Here is a 24,809-nt window from a genome sequence, read left to right as displayed (position 1 = left end):
TTTAGCATGTGTTGTTTATGTATATATTTTTATATATGTCATCGCAACAGACAATGCTACTACAGTGTTATTTTAAATGACTGTTTATGCTGTACGCTTTATACTTTGCAATCTGTCTAATGATTGTAGCAGTTCACCTCTCTTGCATGAGAAAGAAGACTGTTCAATAAACCCCTTTTTATTGAAACGCCCATCTCTCTATTTCGATGCAACTCTGTAGAAACGAAGCATGCACAATTGACTGAGTGAAATAGTTATCTATTGTTTCAACGACTCAGATACGTTTCGATTCTTGGGGAAACAAAGTTGTCATGTTTATGCGGTTGTCAGAACCTAATCCCTTCTTGTTTATTCGAGAAAGTTTCTAGTGACCTCTGAGTTAGCTGGCACACAATTAAGTTTAGTATACTCGATAGAGACATGTCAAATCTATAGTGTATATTATTCCAATGAGCAGAGCCTATTAGGAATATAGGAACTATACTACAGTACCTTCAGCCCAGGAAGTAGATTTTCAAACTTCTCAGAGGCTGACCCGAGTCCCCAGCAAAGCTGAGACCCGTAGCCCTCGTGTGTGACGTGGAACCGGAACTCCTGGACTCCATGCACATTTGCAAGTGCATCAGCTTCTCAACGTTCCTTGAGTCTGTGATTTGGGTTACTTGTAGCCCTATCCCCGTGCACCATCTGCACTGAAGATTGCTGGCCTACACTCCACAAGTATTTCGTGAGCCAGTTCTGAGTGCGACTGCTGGAGACCCATTTGCGATCTCTGGTCCGTCAACTGGTGGGTCCCTGTGAAGGGAACTCTGATTTTCCTTGGGCTTCCCTGGTTGCTCCAGAAGTGCCCTGACTCCCCACTGCGTGGAGAGTCCCTTGGACCTTGCTGGCCCTCACCAAAGTATCTTTCTCCTTTCTGTGTGGATAGCTGTTGCCAAGACTTGTTGGGTCCAGTCCAGGCACAGACACCACGGCACTCGACATCCTTTGTGGGACAGATCAAATCCAGCTCCTGGTTGTCGTTGATGCCTCCTGGTCCTCGTGGCTGAAGAGTCAAGCTTCACCTCTTTCACCTGAAACACCCGACATCAGTGGGCATTCGTCTATCGTGACCCTGGTCACGGGCAAATGACCCAGAATCTGTCCCCTCTGCTTTCAGGTTCTTCACATCTTCGATCCAGGCTTGGATCCACCCGGACACTTTCCTGTTCGACTGCAGCAGCACTTTGCAGCAGATCGCAAATGAAATCAACAATGATTCCCAACACCAAAAGACACCTATGCACCCGGCTTCCCTGGGTGAGGTAACTCGAGTACTCCGGTGCTCACATGGGTATTCGGTCTAGAACCCCTTAAGTCTAAAGGGGTTTGCTCAAATTCCTCCTCAAAGTGTCCTTTATCTTTAAATTTCAGACCACGACTTTCCCCATAGAAGGTAACGGCGATTCGGGGACGTGTTTCTACACTGCACTCGCCCTTTGTGGGTCCCCAGTGTCATTACCTTGGGTGGATTCTTCGGGTGTTTATTTAACACGAAAGAGGGGCGAGGGTCAAAACTGTTTATACTCCAACACCCCAGACCCCCTAGAAACTCAAATGTTACGCACCAAGGGGGTGTATAGAGTAAACAACATTTACAAAATATATAAACAAAGAGGACCACAACAAGGCAAAACACTCTGTTTGAAAAAACTGCCCTCACTCACATACCGCAGTATGTGACATGCTTCATCATCGGGCCTGCTTGCAAAACGCCCTGGTGTAGCCACACACAGGGCGGAGCATTAGGGAGGGGGAAAAATAATAAATTCCTCTTAACAAGACGTACAACCAAGACAGTTCAACACAGACGACACATAACACAAATGTCGGTGAAAGCCGTGCCAACACCAAGTGACCACAACTGAAAAGTGCGACAAAAGGTGCAGTTTGGAAGGTGATTAAAACTGATTAAGGGTGCCAACTAAAATACAACCTTTATTAGACTTTTCTTGATACCCCTATCAGGATTAAAAAATGAAAAAGGATGGGAAAAAGCCTCAAAGAGATAATTAGGAACCTCAAGGCTTCCTTCCTACCACTGCCAAAGTCAACATGTTTCGACCGCTCTGTGTGTGCCTTCAAAGTCACTCCGGTCTTCTTCAGGACTGTTGCATTCAGTGCCACTCTGGGTTCCTCCGTATTTCGGATAATGGTACCCCCAGGATGAGGCAGGTCTGCTAGATCCGTGCCACTCCCGTGTTATGTGTGGAAAATACTCCCTTAGATGCGGGAAAACATTCACTGCAGCAATATAGGAGGAGATAAAACAGCACCCTATTAATACTCGCATGTTGTTTCTTACAGTCTCGTGTCTGCATATTTCCTTAGAACCCATCGTCTAATGTTGAGCCCCGAAACCGGTTGTATCGTATGCCCAAAAAAAACCACTTACACTTCACTCTTCGCTTGCCCATACCTGACCTGATATGTGCACGGAGTTAACCCATACAATCATCTAAGTCCTCATATTTTGCGTCATCACTCGTACCTTGTACCACATCCCCTCGATGTTCGTGAGGCCATCATTACGCTACACCCAACTTCTCATATTGTCTAAGTGTCCTCACCGATAAAGTCCGTCAATTTAGTGTTCACTTACCGAGTTTATAGATTTTACAAACTCGAACTGGTGTCCGGCAAGGAGGACGCCAAAGAACACAATCTGCAACAGAATTGAAGCGGGAGGAGATGTTATCAGTGATGACTCCGCCTCCCGATACACATTTGAGTTCCAAAAGGCGCTAAGTCTGTATATAGCGGTTTGGTGCCTCTATCGATTCTGTTGAGCCACATGCGCTCTATGCGCTCACCCCCTCGAGCCCCCTCCTTACCGTTCTGTAGGCCAGTTCCTGCTCTATCCCCTGCAAACCATGACACCGCGCAGATGATAAGCGCGGTGTCCATCCGATCCTAAATGTCGGATCCCGGCTAGAGCGTCCCACGTGACCGCGCCCTCCGCGTCATCACGTGAAGCGCTAACCCTCCCATACATGATCATTATCATGGGAAATGTAGTCCTGTTGAGGTACGCTACCTAACGTTGCTGGTTCTAGACTCTTATGGCACTAAGTGGTGATTCTAATCCACTAATAATAATCCAACACGCTGCTCAGTTTAAAAGGCCCCTCCTTAAGTCATAGTTGGTAATAGTTAGTAATATATAAAAGAGTGGACCCTCTGTTCGAATCACTCGGCACCCCCCCTTTTCAAAGACTTCAGGGTCCCACTTTGCCAGCATCACTCCCCCCAACACTAACGTGATCTCGATGTCATGTATATTCTCCCACTACACATGAACTCTAAAGGACCATGAATAATGCACATGAATATATATACACATATGGTACTACATCCCCTGAGGTGTCAGGTCCTGAATGTCCCTTTTGGGGTGAAAGTGAACCAAAATTCAGAGGGGAATTCATGTGGAGATACTGATGTGTTATAGAGCTATTCAATCAATAGTGAGGGCTTCTCGTTGTTCTAATCGTGTTTCACTAGGTGAGAGAAGCGACCTGCCATATTTATTTGTAGCAATCTACTGTCTGCTCAATGCCTGCCATAGGATGTCATCATTGAGTCCCACCAAATGACTCCTCAGCCGATACACCCATCGCTGCTCCCGCCGGAGCAAATGGCTTTGGTCATCTGCCTGGTGTCTACCTTATTGGACTTTTTCTATAACAGTCCACTTCAGGTCATCTATACCATGTCCTTTTTCTTGAAAATGTGTCGTGAGTCTAGTGTTGGTCTTTCCACACCTTATCGTGCTCCAATGTTCCGTAATTCTCACGCGCACTTTTCTACTTGTCATTCCCACATACCTTAGTTGGCAGGGGCATGTTATCAAGTAGATCACTACCTGGGAATTACAGTTAGTATGGGATCTCTGTTCCCAGGGAGTTCGAAGGCCAAGGTCAATGGTTTTAGAATTGCATGTGAGATGACAAACACTGCATGAGCCGCATTTGGTATGGCCCATCAGTCTTGGTAAACCAGGCAGTGTGTTGGTTTCTCTCACTCCTCCCAGGTCCCTGGGTCTAGTGTGTACGAGGAGATCCTTCAAGTTTCGACTACGTCTGAAGAAGAGCGGTGTTGCAATGTTCATACCTCCTGTATTGAGTATTTTCCAGTTCTGTAGGATCAGACGTTTTATTTGATGTGATGCCGTGTTAAAAGTTGACACAAACACTGGCCTTTTCATCTCTGGTCTAACAGTTTTGGTGAGTAGTGACTCCCAATCGGCGTTGAGGGCCCTTTTCTTGGCCTTCTTAATTACTTTCTGCAGGTAACCCCGCTGTTGCAGTTTCCGTGTCAGAGCCTCTGATTCGACAACAAAGTCCTCCTTATCTGAACAATTCCGGCGGATCCGGAAGAATTGCCCCACTGGTAAATTCTCCCGTAGGGAGCGTGGGTGGAAGCTCCCAAATGCCAATAAGGCAATCTTGTCCCTTGGTTTATGGAAAACCTTGGTCTTCAGGGTGCCGTTAGTGGATTCAATCACTAAGTCCAAGAACGGTAAATGAGTTTTGGTGACAGTCAAAGTGAAGTGGATGAATGGATTCTGGGCGTTGAGCCACTCCTGGAAGCGATCAACAGATGTTCTCTCGCCCCTCCAAATCACTAAGACGTCATCAATGTAGCGACGCCACGATCGCAGATTGTTCGTCCATGGACTGTTGTTATCAAGGATTGTCGCTTGCTCGAACGCCCCCACATACAGCCCTGCTAAACTGGGGGCGAATACACTCCCCATTGAAGTCCCATGGGTTTGGAGATACAGTGACCCCTCAAATTCGAAGAAATTCCTGGTCAGGGCTATCTCGGCCAGATGTAAGATGAATGTCTGAGGTGTTTCATAGGGCCACTCCCCCTCAAAAAGTAGCGTTTCCAAAACCCTGAGGGTTTCCCGCTGAGGTATGTTGGTATATAGGGCTTCTATGTCAAGCCCTATCAAGAATTCCTCCTCAGGGTTAAACGGCATCTCTTTCAACAAGTTCAGGAAGTCCAGTGTATCTCTCAAGTAGGTAGGCAATTTCTGGACCATTGGCTTTAAATAGAAATCGCAAAACTCAGAGAGAGGTTCTAGCAGGGACCCCATCCCGGAGACAATTGGTCTCCCGGGAGGGGGTCGCACTGCTTTGTGGATCTTCGGTAAGGCGTAGAAGTACGGAACCCTCGGTTGTTTGTTCACGAGGAATTCCGCTTCTTGCTGTGTGATCCAATCGTTGGCTTTAGCCTCCTCTACCATGATCACAATCTCTGTGGTGATCTCCTCAGTGGGGTCTTGTCTCAATTTTTGATAAGTTCTAGGGTCGGCCAAGAGGCGGAGACATTCACATCGATAAGCCTCAACGTCCATGATTACGGTCGCCCCACCCTTATCCGCAGGCTTCAAAATAATTTCTTCTTCGGGTCACAGCACTTCTACAGGCTCTAGGCTATGTGTCTAGCAAAATCGTGGTTCTTTTACCACTTTCTTAATATATGGTTGTCTACGCACCTAGGACTCAACATATATTGTGCTAATTTACTGTGTAATATTAAGTGTTATGTTTGTACTTTTACCTCTAGCCTTATAAAGAGACTAGTAGGGTGTGTTTAGAATACATACATACATTTCATATATCTCTTGTGTGGTTCTCTTTTCATTTGGTCATTCAGGAGGTTATAATCTGGTAAATCAAGCTGCTTTACATTCCCTCAAGACTTAGCCTGAAGGTTGCTCTCCATAGCTACCACTAGGATAGCCTTCAATAAAGGTTGTCTTTAACCTATCACCTCTAACGGGCTGTTTGGACAGGTGCAAGGTGCCCACTATCACTAGTGGACTGCATATACCAGGCCAACTTCTCACAGTGTGTGCTTGTTTATAATGTAACTGGTTGCAAAATAAGGAGTAAGGAGCTATTACCAAGCAACAAGAAACAATAAAATGGCTCAGCCATTTATACTGAGTGTGGTGAGTGAACCCCCATGCTATTGCGGTCCATGCAGTGGTGGTGCTTTAAACAAGATCAAAGAAACCAAAAAAATTAGAACAAAAGACTGGACACGTTCACAAACTCGACAATAAAACTAAAATAACAAAGTTTTTTTAGAATACCACATTAAGGGTGTATATGCTCCAGGAAATTAAATAGATTTCAAAAGCAAGCAGACACTAACAAAGTGTGTGCATTTGAATGTTTGCTGTCTGTCTCCCCTTCAGAGGGGCAATAAAAAATGAGTGTGGAAAGTGCACTCCTTGGATTCACTAAATTTATCAAAAGTTTTTAGGTTTCAAACGATGGTGCGTGCTCCGTGTGAATCATGTTAGCCTAACATGTGATACAATGATGAAAGTGGCCAAGTCCCACAAGGCGACTCGGACTCACACTAGCACAGCCTATAGGGTTAATACTCACAAGATTTCAACAGTATTCAATTTCAATTACACTGTTAAACATACACAAAATTTATGATTCATATCACACAATTTTTTATCACTGTAGCTAAATTCATTACCTCAAGTGTATTGAAGAAACACGTTTTTGTTATGCAAACTGATAATTGCATGAATTTCGAAAAGTAAACAAACAATACATACAAGTGAATTGTTAAGGGTTAAAGCAAATGAATGCAAACAAAACACTTAATGAAGCCCGCCCGATGCATTTCGGGACTCCTGTCCCTTCGTCAGGGGCAAAATCTGAAAAAATCGTTAAAAGCTTCTTCATCATCTTTTTTAGACCAGGCCGTGACAACCGGAAGACCACCAGATACACAAGTAAAACAACCACAACCACAAGGAAAACCCGCCGAGGAAAAAGAAAAACAAAAAGCTAAAACAGGATTGAGGAGCCAGGACAGAACCTAATAATCAACATCTCTTCCATAACATTGTCTAAACCTCAACAACGTGTCCTTAACAAAGGTATATCATATGTACCTACATATACAAGTACAAAGCTAGAAAGTGAAATCTCCTTTTACAAATTTATGAGGATCCTGAGGCAAAAATTTTTTTTTACCAACATTATACCCACCGTTTCTACAGTGGAGGAACCAAAATTCAGACCTAAAAGTACCTTCACAGCCCCGGTATCCCACAAAATGTTAGATACATTTGAAACTCTAGTTAAAAAGTATTTTGACAAGATCAATTATGCAAACACAGCTAAAGTAAAGAAAAATTTAAGTCGTGCTGATTACAGTATCCTTGAAGACCTCAAAACGAACACTTCGATTGTTTTTCAAAAGGCCGATAAAGGCGGAGGCCTTGTGATTATGGATCGTATCTTTTATGAAAAGAAAGTGTATGAACATTTGAAGAACACCGATATCTACGTGAAATTGGATTATGATCCAACAATTAATTTGTCATGAACTGGAAAATATACTGATAAACGGTGTAAGCACAGGTTGCATAGATGTGAAAACAAAACAATATCTAACAACCTAATTTCCGAGAAGACCGAGACTTTATATGCTTCCTAAAGTGCATAAATCGAGTAATCCACCGTTCAGAACCATAGTTTCCGGATGTGGATCAGTCTTTGAAAATCCAGGGAGATTAATTGATGCTCATTTATAAAAAATTGTGAAGGGTTGGAAAACCTACATTCAACACACTAATGATTTTTTACGAAGCATGAACATATTGAATGCTGGAGTAAGCACAAATTGGATATTGTGTACTATCGACGTAGTTTCGTTATACACGTCAATACCTCATGCATTGAGTCTAGAGGCAGCTGAATGGGCTCTGCTTCAAAATACTGACGACAACGACAGGAAAAGTTTTGTGTTAGAACTACTGCAATTTTGCTTGATGAACAGCTACTTTGAATGGAAGGAAGATTACTTCATGCAACTAAACGGGACGTCTATGGGTTTTCCAGGTATAGTGAAACTGAATGCACCGTATAGTGAAACAGCACCGTATAGTTTAAAAGCATTGACCGTATAGTATAACAGGCAGCATGCTGGGTAAGTACTGGGTAAGTGCTCCCACTGGGAGGGAGTGGGGTAAGTGGTCCCATCATTCTCCTGTTCTTTTTTCTGTCAGGGAGATGATCATCTCCACAAGTAAGGAATAGGACGGTGACTGAAGGGACATGAGGTAATCATGTGCTGAGGGGACACACATAGACAACTGTTCGGGGTGTTCATCGCCTCCCTTGCTTTCAAGGGTCTGTATGTGACCAAGCCTCGGTATCTACTGGAGAAGCAGGGGAGACTGGGCCGCTGGTGAAGAAAGGACATTTGAGCCCCACCTTCAGCTAGTAGGGTAGAAAAATAAAGGCATCATTGGTGGTGTTCATTGGGGAGGGAAGTCTCCTGGGCCCTGGATCCAGTGATAGCTAATGCCGTACAGGTCCCCCTGGGGGGCTGGGGTGAAGGAGGGGTTGCTGCTATGCTGTGCTGATTTCTGAAGACATGTAGCGCTTGGTGACTGCCATTCATGCTGCCAACTCCTGCAAACCAAGATTGGCTTCAGAGCATAATTCACCAGAATGTGGCCGCTTCTGAAGGGGATGGAAGTGGCCAAGTCCCACACGGCGACTCAGACCCACACTAGCACAGCCTATAGGGTTAATACTCACAATATTTCAACAGTATTTAATTTCAATTACACTGGTAACTGTACACACTGTTATATTATGCTGTGCTGTTATATTATACTGTGCATGCTGTTTCACTATACGTTGCATGCTGTTTTACTATACGGTGCATGCTGTTTCCACAGTTTCACTATACTGTGTATGCTGTTACACTATACGGTGCATGCTGTTTCACTATACCGCAAAAAAACAAAGTGTGACTGAACCCCTACTTTTTGTAAGCTTTATACTTTTTGCTTGTAAGCCAAACACATTTCTTTATGTTTGTACTTGTATTTTATTTATACTTTTTGTCTTAAATCTTATTTCTATTTTCTCATGAAGTTTTTTAAAATGAAAAGGACAAAATGGTGCAGAAACCAATCGTGACTTAAAAAGTGCAACTTATACAATGAATTAATCAATAACAGACTTTTCAAACAAATATCTATGTAACTATAAGAGCATATAGTCAGTCAACATATAATTTGTAAATATAAGACAAAATCATGTATTCTTCTTTGCTCCTTTGCTGACGCGTTTCGAATCATAGATAGTCAATGTCTAGATTCTCATCAGGGCTCTCTGGTTCTCTGTACAAGATGTATAAAAATTAAAAATAAAAAAGTTTTAAGTAAAAAGAAATCACTCTCTAGAAGCTTCTACTCAGTCTCCATTCAATTCTTATTTTACCTTGGGAGATGTAAAGTTCTCGTCTGTTGTATCCCTCTCTGTTTTTTTCTCTTTAGATTGAGGGTTCCCCTTAACTTATGGGTTCTCTGTCAAAAGGACGCAGTGGTTCAGTAGCAGTGATAGAAAACAGAAGACTCATATTTATAAGTACCTTCTCACTCTGAGTCATTCCTGCTAGGACTTCTTGTTCAGCGCGTGCTTGTCTATATTGTTAAATTATTATGACAGGTTGAGGTCTTTATCATTTCCTTAACATTTTCGGATCACCCTTTCCTATGTGTGATGGAAAAAGGGGGGGAACTTTCTTTAGAATTATTAGAAAGCGTAAACAGTTTTTGAAATCAAGCATTGGATACACGATCATACCTTTTCATTTGGTTTGATGGAGACAACCAGCGTTCTGCTCATTAAGAACGTCACCAGCCGGTGTTCGTCCTTCAACAACTAATGAAAAAACTAGCAGTTAGAATCCTTTCCTTTGAAACATTGTTTCTAACAGTTGCGTCTTGCTATAATGAAACGCAGACCTCAATCTGTCCAAAATGCGGCTCGCCTTGCTTCGCTTCCGTATGTTTAGGGAGATTATCGATAAATCACAGGTCCTACAACACAGACAACGCATTACTAAATCTGTGCCACAGACATTTTAGCCTCCCGCAGTTATGTATATAGCAAATCTAGTCTGGTGTTTACCTTGTTTCTTAATTACGTTCCGATTTCATCTCACTTGCCTCAGTGCAGTGTCAGACATCTTGCCAGGAGGGGCTTGGTTTTTAAAGTTACATCAGGTGCCCTTCCTAATGGACATACACATGCACTGCATTTTGGAACCTATAGTTGGTAATAAATGTCATAGCGAACACTTTCCTCTAACTCGTCGAAAGTTTTTGGCTGTGTTTACGAGATGTTAGAATTGGGGTTTCTAGTTGGCACAGGTAAGTACTTGTGACAAGTAGGGACCCTCTCCTCTAGTCAGGGTAAGGGGGTAAACTTTTCAGTCTTTGGTGCGGTGCGAGGTGGTGTGAGGTGGTGCGACCCGGACGTGCAAAGTGTACCCCTCTCCAGGTGCGATTGGCAGACTCGAACTCAGCGGCAGTGTACGTGTCGTTCTGACCAGTGCAATTCGATGAGGCAAAGCGGTGTACGTTGCGTTGTCGGCCAGTCACGGTGATACACATCCTAGCAGAGGCGGGCTGAAATAGTTAGACAAGCAAATACCTACTTTCTAAAAGTGGTATTTGCAAACACAGAATATTAAAATAAACCTTACTAAAAGATGTATTTTATTATTCTGAGTTCTGGCATACTAAACTCGAATTTCTACCATGTTCACTGAGTCTGTTAGGACAGTGGTTCCCAAACTTTTTTGACCTGTGGCTCCCTTGACCTAACCGGCAGTTAGCCGTGGCTCCCCACCATTTTTTTACCGGTGGGTGGGTAGGGGGTATGTCCTTCCTGTTGTCTTCCTTAAAGTAATTGGGACGCAATGAAGGTATTATAATGGTTGGAATGCTTGAATTATTAATCTCATCTTTCACTTCACTCATCTATCCATCCTTTTGTCCATAAAACTCCCTTTCACTCACTCATCAATCCTTACATCCACCCTTTCACTCATCCATCCATTCATCATTTCACTTATCAATTCATCCATCCACCCATTCACTTGCCCATCATCTACCCTTTCATTCATCCATCCATCCATCCATCCTTTCACACACCTATCCACCAATTTACTCGCCCATGAGCTGCCCGTTCACTCATCCATCCATCCTTTCACACACCCATCCACCCTTTTACCCATCCATCCACCCTTCCACCCATACATCCATCTATTTACCTTTTCTCTCATCCATACTTCCACTCATTCGCTCATGCATCCATCCTTTCTTTCTTTATCTATCCATTCCCCCTTTCATTCATCCATTCATCCTTTCAGTAATCCATCCAGCCATTCAGACATTCCTTCACTTATTTACTCACCCACCTTTTCACATTATGAGCTAAGCCTTTGTCTGCAGAGTTGCAGGCAGAAGAGGCCTATCAAGAACGAATTACAGCAAGGAGTGGGGTGGTGGAGAGTTCACTATGCCCCTGCACATAGGAAGACTGAAAACATAGAAGTCATGAGTCATACATGATGCACAGTGCCAGGATGTGAGGTGACTGTAACATGGTGTTGTTTCCAGGGCTTTAAGTGGTGTAAAAAAACTGGGGGGTCTCTTCAAAGGGAGTGTTGGATGTAATTAAGAGCATAGTTTAAAACACCTAGGCTAAAGATCTGCTCTTAGCATAGTGTTTCGCCCACTGTTATTATGTTATTTCTGTCATTGCATCCAGATATATAATACAGTAAGTATCATTACACCAACAACAAGCCAGGACTATTGGCTTTGTCAAAGGTTGCTAGTTCCTTAAAGTAAAAAAGCAGCAACCATGGCTTTGTTGAATATAATATTGAAAATACTTCAGTTCTAAAATTACGAGACAGAGAAAGAACGATAACCTGTTCTTTTTTTTAACTTGTTTTACAGGCTTCTTTGAATGAAGTGTTTCTAACGTTGCAGCGTGGGCGTTTTACTTTTTATCTAACAGAAGGCCCTTCTGTACACTGAGGCAGGAGGAGGCCACCACATGCTTTTAGCACCCCAGACTGCCCCATTGTCATTCTGTGTGTGGCAATCAGCGGCATACTGAATGACAATGGGCGGGAGGGGCTGCGAGGCAGCTACATCAGCGGGGGTGAGGCCTCTCACAGGGGAGCAGCGCTGCTCCCTGTGATGGCCAAAATTACAGACAAAGGCGTACGGACGGTCCCTGAAATTTATCCTAGACTGTGCGCGGCGCCCCTGGCACCTCATTACGGCGCACCGGGGTGCCGCGGCGCACAGTTTGGGAACCACTGTGTTAGGATTATAGAATGTAACAATTCTAACAGCCCATTCTGGCCTATGAGAACAGGTAGCCTTGCAATAGTTAAAAAACGAAAATGGATGTAATTCACTATTAGGACATGCCACACATATCAGAGCATGTCCTACCTTACACTTGCAATGCACCCTGCCCTTGGGCCTACCTTAGGGGTGACTAATATGAAGTAAAGGGAAGGTTTAGGGGCTGGCAAGTGGGTGCACTTGCCCAGCCAGGGTGACAGTACCAGACTGCACGCAGGTTCTGCAATGGCAAACCCTAGACACATTTTAAAAGGCTGCTTCTGTGGGTGGCACAACCAGTGCTGCAAGCCCACTAGCAGCCTTTGGATTTAGAAGCCCTGGCACTCCTGGTGCATTGTACTGGGGTCTGACAGTGAACCAAATAAGCCAATCATGGAATCCAATCAATATAGCAATTTACACAGGGAGCACTTGCACTGTGGCACTGGTTGGCAGTGGCACAGTTCTCTGGGCAGCTAACACCAGCGAAAAAATATGAGGCACAGCAACAAAAGGTGGAAGGGAGACCCACGCCAAGGTGCCAGGTCTAACACGTGTCCCCTCCAGCTGAAATGTGGGGAGAACTACCCTACCCCAGGGAGTTCTCATCACTAAGGTGGAAAAATCAGGACAGCCCGTCAGCATTGGCGTGATATGTGCCAGGGCGATGTTCCACTGTGAAATCCACACGCTGTAGGGAAATGAACCACCTCAACAGCTTTGGATTCCCACCCCTCATCTGCATCAGCCATCTGAGGGGCCTGTGGTCTGTCTGAACCTGCAAGTGAATCCCAAACAGGTATGGTCTCAACTTCTTCAGTGCCCAGACCACAGCAAATGCCTCACGCTCAATAGCACTCCACCTCTGTTCCCGTGGAAGTAACCTCATACTGATGAAAAGGCTACAGGTTGTTCAAAGCCCTCCTCAGTAATCTGTGATAGAACTGCCCCCACACCCTGCTCTGAAGCGTCTGTCTGAATGATAAACTTTTTGGAGAAGTTGGGTGCCAGGAGAACAGGCGCCGTGCACATGGCAGTTTTCAGGGCCTCAAAAGCTTTCTGACAGGTGTCAGTCCAAATCACTTTCTTGGGCTGCTTCCTAAAAGTCAGCTCTGTCAAGGGTGCAACAATGTTGCCATACCCCTTGACAAACCTCCTTTAGTACCCAGTGAGTCCTAAGAAGGCCGTCACCTCTGTCTGGGTTTTGGGGGGTTCCCAAGCCAGGATGGTTTCAATCTTGGGCTGTAGGGGCGCCACCTGGCCGCTGCCAACTTGGTGTCCCAAGTACACCACAGAACCCTGCCCGATCTGGCACTTACTCGCCTTGATCGTAAGGCCTGCCTTCCGCAGCACCATCAACACTTCCCAGAGGTGGCGCAGATGTTCTTCCCTTGTGACACTGAACACTGCGATGTCATCCAGGTAGGCGGCACTGACCTAATCGAGTCCACCCAAAACCTGGTTGACCAACCTCTGAAAGGTGGCAGGGGCATTCATCATCCCAAAGGGCATAACCCGGAATTGGAAATGTCCATCTGGTGTGGAGAATGCTGACCTCTATTTTGCCCCATCAGTCAAGGCGATCTGCCAGTACCCAGACATCAAGTCAAACGTGCTGAAGTACCGTGCAGCCCCTAACCGAACGATGAGCTCATCAGCTCTGGGGATGGGGTGCACGTGGGTCTTCGTGACCGAATTGAGCCCTCGGTAGTCCACACAGAACCGGAGTTCGGGTGTCGCACCCGGCACTGCAGCCTTCGGGGCCAAGACCACTGGGATGGCCCAAGGACTGCTGGAGGACTCAATCACCCCAAGTGCAAGCATCTTTGAGACCTCCTCTTTGATGCAAGCCCTTACCCTGTCAGTTACCCTGTAAGCCTTGTGCATTATAGGTAAGCTCTCTCCTGTATCCACATCATGGATGCACCAATCTGTGATACTAGGAACCAGGGAGAACAGATCAGAAAACTGTCCCAGCAACTGGCGGCAGTCATTCTGTTGCTCAGGGGTCAGGGTGGAAGAGAGGTTAACTCCATCCACTGACCCATCTTGCTCTGTGGCTGACAGGAGGTCAGGAAGAGGCTCAGTCTCCTCCTCCATTCCTGCATCAATGTCAAGAGCATGCCCAATTCGGACCTCTCCAAGGGGGGCTTAAGGCGGTTGACATGCAGGACCCTCAAGGGGTTCCTGGGAGACCGTAAGTCCACCAAATAGGTAACAGGACTCTTGCGCTCCACAACCTCAAAGGGGCCTGTCCACTTATCCTGGAGCACACAAGGCTCCACGGGGGCCAAGACCCACACCTTCTGACCAGGATGAAGCTCTACCAGAGTGCCATTCTGGTCGTACCACCGCTTAATCTCCTGCTGGCTGGCTTCCAGATTTGCCTCAGCAAGTTTCCTGAAATGCCTAGTCTGATTCCTGAAGGCCAGCATGTAGCTATATACATTCTGGGGAGGTTTCCTGGGAGATTGCTCCCAGCCTTCTTTGACCAGACTTTGAGGTCCTCTCACTGGGTGGCCATACAGGAGCTCAAAGGGGCTGAACCCTAGAGACTTCTGTGGCACCTCACGGTATGCAAAGAGAAGGCATGGTAAGAGGACATCCCACTTATGCCTCATGGGTTCCTCAAGACCCATTATCATGCCTTTTAGGGTGCAGTTGAATCTCTTAACCAACCCATTTCCTAGGGGGTGGTAAGGTATGGTAAAAGTGTAGGTTACACCACACTCTTGCCAAAGGGACTTCATATACTTTGATATGAAATTGGTGCCCCGGTCAGACACCACCTCTAGAGGGAATCCCATACTGGAGAAAATTTCCATCAGTGCACGTCCCACCACGGGGGCCGTCACTGTCCTCAGGGGAATGGCTTCCGGGTACCGGGTAGCATGGTCCACCAAGACCAGGATAAACCTGTTGCCCATGGCTGTCCTGGGGTCTAGTGGCCCCACAATGTCAATCCCCACTCGCTCGAAGAGAATACTGACCACAGGGAATGGCTGGAGAGGAGCCTTCTGCTTCCTCCCACTCTTTCCACTTGCCTGGCAAGTCTGACAGGTCCTGCAGTGAGTGTCTGAACTCCTGCACATTTGAGGCCAATAAAAGTGGGTGACAAGCCTTTCAAAGGTCTTGTCCTGCCTCAAATGCCCTGCCAATGGCACATCGTGAGCCAGCCCCAGTAGGAAGGCTCTGAAGCTCTGGGGTACCACCAGCACACGGCTGACCCAGGATCAGCAACCTTAGGCTCTGAATACAGGAGGTCTCCCAATAAATGAAATGTGTTCCAGACTGATCACATTTAGCCTGGTCTGCAGCCTGCTGCCGCATACCCATGAGAGAAGGGCATTCTTTCTGCTCCCTACAGAATTCCTCCCTGGTGGGGCATCCTTCCTGCTGCCAATGGGTCAGCTCAGACAGGTCCCCCAGTTCAGCTATCTGTTCCCCTGTAGGCTCCAGGACATCCCCCTCAAGGTCTGCTTCCTCCTGTAGCATGGGAACTACAGGGGCCGGTTTCCCATGCCCCCTGCCTCTTCTCTCTAAGGCCGGTCCCTGGACCTCCCTCTCAGGTTCTAGGACCTCTTGAGCACCTCTACTGGCTGACATTGACCGGGTGGTCACGCACGACCAGTCAGGCAGATCCACCATCCTCAGGTGAGTACTCTTCTCCACCTTTTCCCAAGGTGAGCTCTCCAAATCGTTCCCCAACAAACAGTCAACAGGCATGGCGGTTCTCTCAGCTACTTGAAGAGTACCAGATACCCCACCTACTCAAAGGGAACCTGAGCCATTGTACACTAGATGACACTTGACAGCTGTCACACTGGCTACTGTATCTCTAAGAGCCCCCACTTTTTGGCCATTGATGGTCACCCACTGCCCATATTTCTTAGTGTTCCTGGGCAGTTGGTTTTCTTGGACCACCTCACAGTCTCCTAATGAGACAAGGGACATCTCTGCGGGACCTCCCCTCCTTGGACAACCCATTGCTCGCCCAGGGCTACACTAGCCATCTGCCGGGGGGCTGCACTAGAGGGTGCAGGGCTAACAAACTGGCGACACTTGGGATCAGAGGCAAAATTACCCAGTTCACCACACTTGCAACACCTTGGGGACCCTCTTTGAACAGGGGGACCTGTCGGGGCCCCGGTCGGTTTCTGGGGCGGGGGAAGCTGAGAACCTTTTCCTTGGTTCCCTTGGGGATTACTTTGGGACCTTCTTTGGAACTCCCTCTGTTTTCCCTTGCCCCCCCCACTCTTCTGCTGGGGACCCTGCCTACCCTTGGCGGAGTCTCCCACGTGACCCTTGTGGACCCTGGTACTGACCCAGCGGTCCGCCTCCTCAGCAATCTTCCTAGGGTTAGTCAGCTTACTATCAATCAGGTGCTGGCGTAGCTCAGGAAAACAGTTACCGGACCAGTGCTCCCATGAAACTAAAGCAAGAAGCCCTTGAAAATAATCAACTTTGCTATCCTTCACCCAACCATCCAATGCTCTGCAGAAAGAAGTTACATACTCAACATAAGTACTGTTAGGAATCTTTGTGCAATCCCTGAACCTTTGTCTATACAACTGAGGAGTTAACCCATATCTGGCCATCAAAGCATCCTTCATGTGTGGATAAGAATTATGGACATCTGAGGGCAAATCCAGCAGTGTGTCCCGCCCCTCACTCAGGAACCATCCCCACAACCCCTCTCCCCAATCTTTCTCAGGGACCCGGTTTGAAGACATGGCTACCTCGTAGGCCTTGAACCACTGCCCTATGTCATCATTTAAAAAAAAATCTTTAACCAACTCCTTTGGTATGTACACTCTTGATTCTACCTGCACTGGCGGTGTGCTGCCAGTAGGGAGTAAGCTCTAAACTCTTAGCCTTTAGCTCCAATTCCCTCAAAGCCATCTCATGCTCCATTTGGATTATTCTCTCTTCCAGAGCCAGCTTTTTGCTTTCCTGCTCCAGTTGTCCATGCAATTTAAGTTTCACCATCTCCATTTCATGTATTCTGGTTTCCTTCCTGTCTGCCAAATCTTCTGGCAACAGGCCTCTGCCAAAGCCATTGTTGCCCTCTGTTTTCTCAATTCCCACCAAGTCTCCAGGTGCCCTCCTTGACTCAATCCAGGACCTCTGTGCCTTTTCGAGGTCTGACTTGGTTCTACATCCAGTATGGGGAACTTTGAGTTTTTTGCAGAAGCCCTTCAGCTGGGCTTGGGTGTAGCTCTCTAGTCTCTGTTCTTCCCATTTTATTTCACCTCTATCAGAGACTACAGATGCTGCCTTCTCCACATTGACTGAACCAGGCATGACTTTGTAAAAATGGAGATCTCTAGGAAACAAAAATCAAAAAGTACGTGGTTGCGTTATGGTCTGCACTCACTAAGTAGTGTTTACCAATCACTGTACATGAATCACAAATGCAAGTCCAGAATCCTTACCACTGACCACCAATATTAGAATTGGGGGTCTCTAGTTGGCACAGGTAGGTACTTGTGACAAGTAGGGACCCTCTCCTCTAGTCAGGGTAAGGGGGTACGCTCCCAAGATAACCCCTGCTCACCCCATTTGTAGCTTGGCACAAGCAGTTAGGCCTATCTCAGAGGCAGTGTGTAAAGCATTTGTGAACACATACAGTAATCAAGTGACAACACTACAAATGGACACCACACAGGTATTATATCAAAAATAGTTAGCTTTTATAGAAAATTTAGCACCAGACCAAATAACGACAAAGATAATCCACAATACTATCAGCAAGAAAGAGTTCTTGTTAAAATGCTTGGTTTTAGAGTTTTGTGCGATTCGTACTCTTTGTCCGGCTCTCACGGCAATGAAAATAACACAAAGAGTCTAACAAGTGCAGCGGACGCTTCGGTCCGATGCGTTCAGGATGTTGGTTTGAGTCGTACACAGTACCTTTACTTGATGTGTCAGGCACGGACGATGCGTGGAAAAAAGAAAGCGATGCACGATGCGTTGTCCTCAAGTCACGGTGCGAGCTCCAGCTCGTTGATGTCGTCTGTACGAGTCGTTGAGCGGAGGGCCGCGTTGATTGAGGCGGACGGTGCTTGATGCGGTGCGTTCAGCTTACGTTGCGGTGGTGTGAGGCGGTGCGACGCGGATGTGCGAAGTGAACCCCCCTCCAGGTGCGATCAGCAGACTCGAACTCAGCGGCAGTGTACGTGTCATTCCGAACAGTGCGATTCGATGAGGCGAAGCGTTGTACGTTGCGTTGTCGGCCAGTCAGGATGCGAGTTACGGTTCATGGACATTGTTGGTACGAGTCGTCGGGCACAGTGTCGCGTTGATTGAGGAGGACGGTCTTGGTACGGTGCTTGGCAGGACACGAGTCGATCATACTAGGTGTACACAGCTCCCGGCCTCGGCAACTACGGAAAACAGAGTTTCCCACAGCTCTCTTTGAGGCGGATGAAGTCCACTGATCTTGGGACTTCGTTCAGGGGGCAAGCTCGCTTCCAAGCCCTTGGAGATCTTTTGCCACAAGTTGAAAATAAAGTCTTTCAGTCTTTCTCCTCTCCTTCAGCAGCAAGGCAACCACTGCAAGCCAATACCCCAGGTCAGGAACAGTATTCCTCCTTCAGCTTTCCCAGTTCCTTCTCTTCAGGCAGAGGTTTCTTCTTGTCAAATCTGGATCCAATTTCTTGGGAGCAGGGTCCCAATACTTATACCCCTAAATCCTTTGTTCCTCTGGGGTAGAGGGGCCTGTGCTCAGCCAAAACCAGTTCTTGAGCACTTTGTTGACATCACTCTGACTTTTCATTCAGGGAGCAGGCTAGAGACATCAGACACTCCACAGGAGGTGGAAACAGCATTGTGGTGGAAAGGCACAGTCCTATTCAGAGCTCAGGTGCACTCCTCCCACCCATCTGGATATAAATCTCTCTATTCACCACCAGGCTACCTAGCCCTGCCCTCTGGAATTCCCCAGCCCTGTCACTCACAGAAACCAGACAGCAGATACACATCCTAGCAGAGGCGGGTTGAAATGGTTAGGCAAGCAAATACCTACTTTCTAAAAGTGGTATTTGCAAACACAGAATAATAAAAATGAAATAAACTTTACTAAAAGATGTATTTTATTATTCTGAATTCAGGCATACTAAACTCGAGTTTCTGCCATGTTCCCTGAGTCTATTAGGATTATAGAATGTAACAATTCTAACAGCCCATTCAGGCCTATGAGAACAGGTAGCCTTGCAATAGTGAAAAACTAAAATGGCTGTAATTCGCTATTAGGACATGCCACACACATCAGGGCTTGTCCTACCTTATACTTACAATGCACCCTGCCCTTGGGCCTACCATAGAGGGGACTAATATGAAGAAAAGGGAAGGTTTAGAGGCTGGCAAGTGTGGGCACTTTCCCAGTCAGCATGACAGTACCAGACTGCACGCAGGCTTTGCAATGGCAGACCTTAGACACATTTTACCAGGCCGCTTCTGTGGGTGGCACAACCAGTGCTGCAAGCCCACCAGCAGCATTTGGATTACACGCTCTGGGCACTCCTGGTGTACTGTACTGGGGTCTGACAGTAAACCAAATAAGCCAATCATGGAATCCAATCAATATAGCAATTTACACAGGGAGCACTTGCACTGTGGCACTGGTTGGCAGTGGCACAGTGCTCTGAGCAGCTAACACCAGCAAAACACATGAGGCACATCAACAAAAAGTGGAAGGAAGACCCACGCCAAGGTGCCAGATCTAACACAAGACATATGCTTAATCTTTTATACCACCATGGACATCATTTTGAATTGAACTTTTTCTACATTTATTAAAGAAGTTCAATTATTAGGATGTTACCGCAAGTATTGAAAGTCAGTTTCTCTATTGGCAATAATTCTGACTCTCTCCATAATTCAAAAGTGGCTTTTTATACATCAGATTTTTTATGATTGTGTCTGATACCACCCTTGTCGGTCTATCATGTTATCAGTGGTTTTTCCCAATGAACTTCTCAGATTTTCTCATACTCTTGCAATCACTACACACTGTTACACTATATGTGTATGCTGTTACAATATACGGTGCATGCTGATTCACTCTAAGGTCAATGCTGTTTCACTATAAGGGGCATGCTGTTATACTATACGGTGCACGCTTTTACACTATACGGTGCACGCTGTTACACTTACTGTGCACGCTGTTACACTGTACACTACACGCTGTTATACTATACGTGTATGCTGTTACACTATACGGTGCAAGCTGTTACACTATATGGTGAATGCTGTTATACTATATGGTTCATGCTGTTACTCTATACACTACACGCTTTTATATTATATGTGTATGCTGTTACACTATGCAGTGCATGCTGTTTCACTATACGGTGCATGTTGTTACACTATACTGTGCATGTAGTTACTATATACACTACACGCTGTTATAATATACGGTGCATGTTGTTACATTATACAGTGCATGCTGTTGCACTACATGGTGCACACGGTTACACTTTACACTACACGCTGGTATACTATATGTGTATGCTGTTACCCTATACAGTGCATGCTGTTTCACCGTATGGTCCATGCTGTTCACTATATAGGGCATGCTTTTACACCATACGGTACATGCTGTTTCACTTTATGGTCTATGCTGTTACACAATATGGTGCATGCTGTTACACTATCCGGTTCTTGCTGTTACACTATACAGTGCATGATGTTACACTATACGGTACATGCTGTTACACTATACGATGTACGATGTTACACTATAATGTCCATGCTGCTACACTATATGGTGCATGCAGTTACACTATACATTCTATGCTGTTTCACAATACAGTCCATGCTGTTACACTATACGGTCCACACTGTTTCACTATGCGGTGCACACTATTAAACTATATGGTCCACTCTGTTACACTATACAATGCATGCTGTTACACTATATGCTGCACGCTGTTACACTATACAGTCCATGCTGTTTCACTATATGGTGCATGCTGTTACACTATACCGTGCACGCTGTTACACTATACCGTGCACGCTGTTACACTATACCGTGCACACTGTTACACTGTAAGGCCCTTGCTCATACACTACATGGTGCATTCTGTTACACTATACGGTCCACGCTATTAAACTGTATGGTCCACAGTGTTTCACTATACGGTGGACGCTGTTACACTTACTGTGCACGCTGTTACACTGTACACTACACGCTGTTATACTATACGTGTATGCTGTTACACTATACCGTGCACGCTGTTACACTATACCGTGTACACTGTTACACTGTAAGGCCCTTGCTCATACACTACATGGTGCATTCTGTTACACTATACGGTCCACGCTATTAAACTGTATGGTCCACAGTGTTACACTGTACGGTGCACGCTGTTACACTATACGGTCCACACTGATACACTATACAGTAGATGTTGTTTCTCTGTACGGTGCACACTGTTACAGTATACGTTGCATGCTGTTAGAAAGAAGCAACAGAAGTCCTCAAAGACAAGGAAAAGTGCAGGAAGTATCAAGACATGCAGAAAGAACAAACAGAGGAGCAGAACGAGGCCTTGTTACAATATCATGCTGTGCCCACAACTTTTTAAGACGGGTACTGGTGGTAACTGACTCTGACTGACCAGGCCTAGAGCCAGTGCAATGCTAAAAGACACTTAGAATACAGTGAAGATACCTACATACACTAGGGAACACTATGCGTTGGGGTACCCATGTGATTAGCATGACCTCCTCTCTAAGCCCCTAGTACATAATAGGTAAGGCCCCCTGTTTCCCGTTTTACAGATAAATACAGACAGAAAACAATGTGTTTTCTGTCTGCATTTATTTTTTAAAGTGGATAAGTACAGAAAATTGTGCTCTTTTTAAGTGACTCTCCGTGCTGTCTTGGATGACTTATAGGCCTGCAGCTGAGAATATGGACTGCATGGAAAATTACAAAACAGGAGGAATTTCTTTAAATGATGGCATATGTCAACATACATGTATGATATAATGCTAGTATTTACCAGTGGATGTTCTGGTATGTAATATTTGACTTAAACAGCTAAAACATAACAGACATCAAACTATGAGTGTGCGTCTATCAGTTAAATACATTTTAAAACGTACAGTTTTTCATCTTCATTTATACACAAAACACAAAATAAATATGGATGAAAATACATATAAAATGGGCAAAAAATAAATATGGATAAATACAGACGGAAATGCTGAAAAATGAATACCATAAAACCAGGAGCACTAATAATAGGGCAGGCAGATTAAAACTACCTCTTAAAACGCATTACGGGTGCTTTTGCACACTAGTGATGGGAGGGGGGAGCCTGAGGTGACATGTGTGCGAACACGCCCCGTGGGCATTTTAAGTTGGGGTATAAAGTCCCCTTGAATCATGAGTGTCCCTTAGGTCCAACTAGCCCACTAGGTACCTCCGGTAAGCACCACAGAGCTGCATTGCAGTGAGGTGTAAAAAGTGGCGAGGCCTAGTCCACCTCTCTGCAACGCAATGCAGTGGCGCTTACTGGAAGTACCTGGTGGGCTAGTGGGCCCCCTGGGGCTCTCAGGATTGAAGGGGAATTATTTCCCAACTTAAAACGCACCATAGGGCGTGTTTGCAAACGTCACCTCAGGCACGTCCCCTCCCTTCCCCACTGTGTAAACACGCCCTGTGGCCGTTTTAATTTGGGAGATTAAGTCCCCTTCAATCCCGAGTGTCCCTTGGGTCCAATTAGCCCACTAGTTACCTCCAGTAAGCACATTTATAGAGAAGTGTAAAAAGAGGCACGGCCAGCACAATCTCTCTGCAATGCAGTGCAGTGGCACTTACTGGAAGCACCTGGTGGGCTAGTTGGCCCCCAGGGTCCCTTGGGAATTATTTCCCCAACCTAAAAAGCGCCACAGGGCTTGATTGCACACGTCACCTCAGGCCCAGTCCCCTCCCTTCCCCACTGTGTAAACACCCCCTGTGGCCATTTTAATTTGGGAGATTAAGTCCATTTGAATCCTGAGGGTCCCTAGGCTCCAACTAGCCCACCAGGTACCTCCAGTAAGCGCCACAGAGCTGCGTTGGAGAGAGGTGTAAAAAGGGTCATGGCCTGGGTCACCTCTCTGCAACGCAGCGCAGTGGCACTTACTGGAAGCACCTGGTGAGCTAGTTAGCCCCCAGTAGCCCTCAGGATTGAAGGGAAATTATTTCCCCAATTTAAAACGCGCCACAGGGTGTGTTTGCACAGGTCCACTCAGGCCCCGTCCCCTCCCTTCATCACTGTGTAAACACTTCCTGTGGACGTTCTAAGTTGAGAGATTAAGTCCCTTTGAATCCCGGGGGTCCCTGGGGTCCAACTAGCTCACTAGGTACCTCCAGTAAGCGCCAAAGAGCTGCGTTGCAGAGAGGTGTCAAAGGGGGCGTGGGCTCTGAACACCTGTCTGCAACACAGCTCCCTGGTGCATACTGGAGATACCTATTGGGCTAGTTGGCCCCCGGGGACCCCCAGTATTGAAAGAGAATTAATTCCCCAACTTACAACTCACCACAGGGCGCGTTTGCACAATGGTGAAGGAAGGGGGCGGGGCCTGAGGTGACATGTCTGCCAGGTATCGCCTCAGATAGGACAAGCAGGGAGCAGGAGTAGGGTTTAAGGGGCAGCAGGAAGGGAGAGGTATGCGGGTTGGTAAGGATCGTAAGTGAGAGAAAACACATTTTGTAAAACAAGCAACATTTGTGAAGTATTTCAAAACAGAGAGAAAGAGTGTGTGTCCGTGTGTGTGTGTGTGTTCTTGTGTGTGGGTTTGTGTCCGTGTGTCTCTGTGTGTGTTCATGTGTCTCTGTGAGTGTTTGTGTGTGTGTGTGTGTTCGTTTGGGTCCGTGTGTGTCCGTGTGTGTTTGTGTGTGTCCGTGTGTGTCCGCGTATGTCTGTGTGGGTCTGTATGTGTGCGTGTGTGTCCCTGTTTGTGTTTGTATTTTTCCGTGTGTGTTTGTGAGTGTGTGTGTGCATGTGTGTGTGTTCGTGTATGTCCGTGTGTGTTCGTGAGTGTGAGTGTGCATGTGTGTGTGTTCGTGTGTGTCTGTGTGTGTCCATGTGTGTCCGTGTGTGTCTGTGTGTGTTCCTGTGTGTGCATGTGTGTCCGTGTGTGTTTGTGTCTGTGCGTGCGTGTGCGTTTGTGTTCGTGTATGTCCGTGTGTGTTTGTGTGTGTCCGTGTGTGTTTGTGTGTGTCCAGGTGTGTGCGTTTGTGTTTGTGTGTGTCCGTGTGTGTTTGTGTGTATCCGTGTGTGTCTGTGTGTGTTTGTGTGTGTCCAGGTGTGTGCATGTGTGTTAAAATCCTGGTGAAATCGAACACACCTGGCTGAAAGCACCTGTGCCTAACTTTTCATCCCAAAATACGTTTATTAGGGGGGTGTAATACCTCAAATGGCCCCCCTGAAGCCACGTCTCTTTTCCTCTCCCATATAAACTGTACTGAACCCACTCCCCCTTCAGAAGCAGAGAGGGGGTGTGGCATAACCGTTGGAGCAGCTGACTTTGGAAGTGAAAAAGAAAAACACACAGTTTGAGC

The sequence above is a fragment of the Lissotriton helveticus genome, chromosome 4_2 (assembly GCF_964261635.1).
Source record: "Lissotriton helveticus chromosome 4_2, aLisHel1.1, whole genome shotgun sequence".
NCBI lineage: Eukaryota > Metazoa > Chordata > Amphibia > Caudata > Salamandridae > Lissotriton > Lissotriton helveticus.
The sequence above is the reverse complement of the archived record's forward strand: the minus strand, read 5'-3'. Positions refer to the sequence as shown.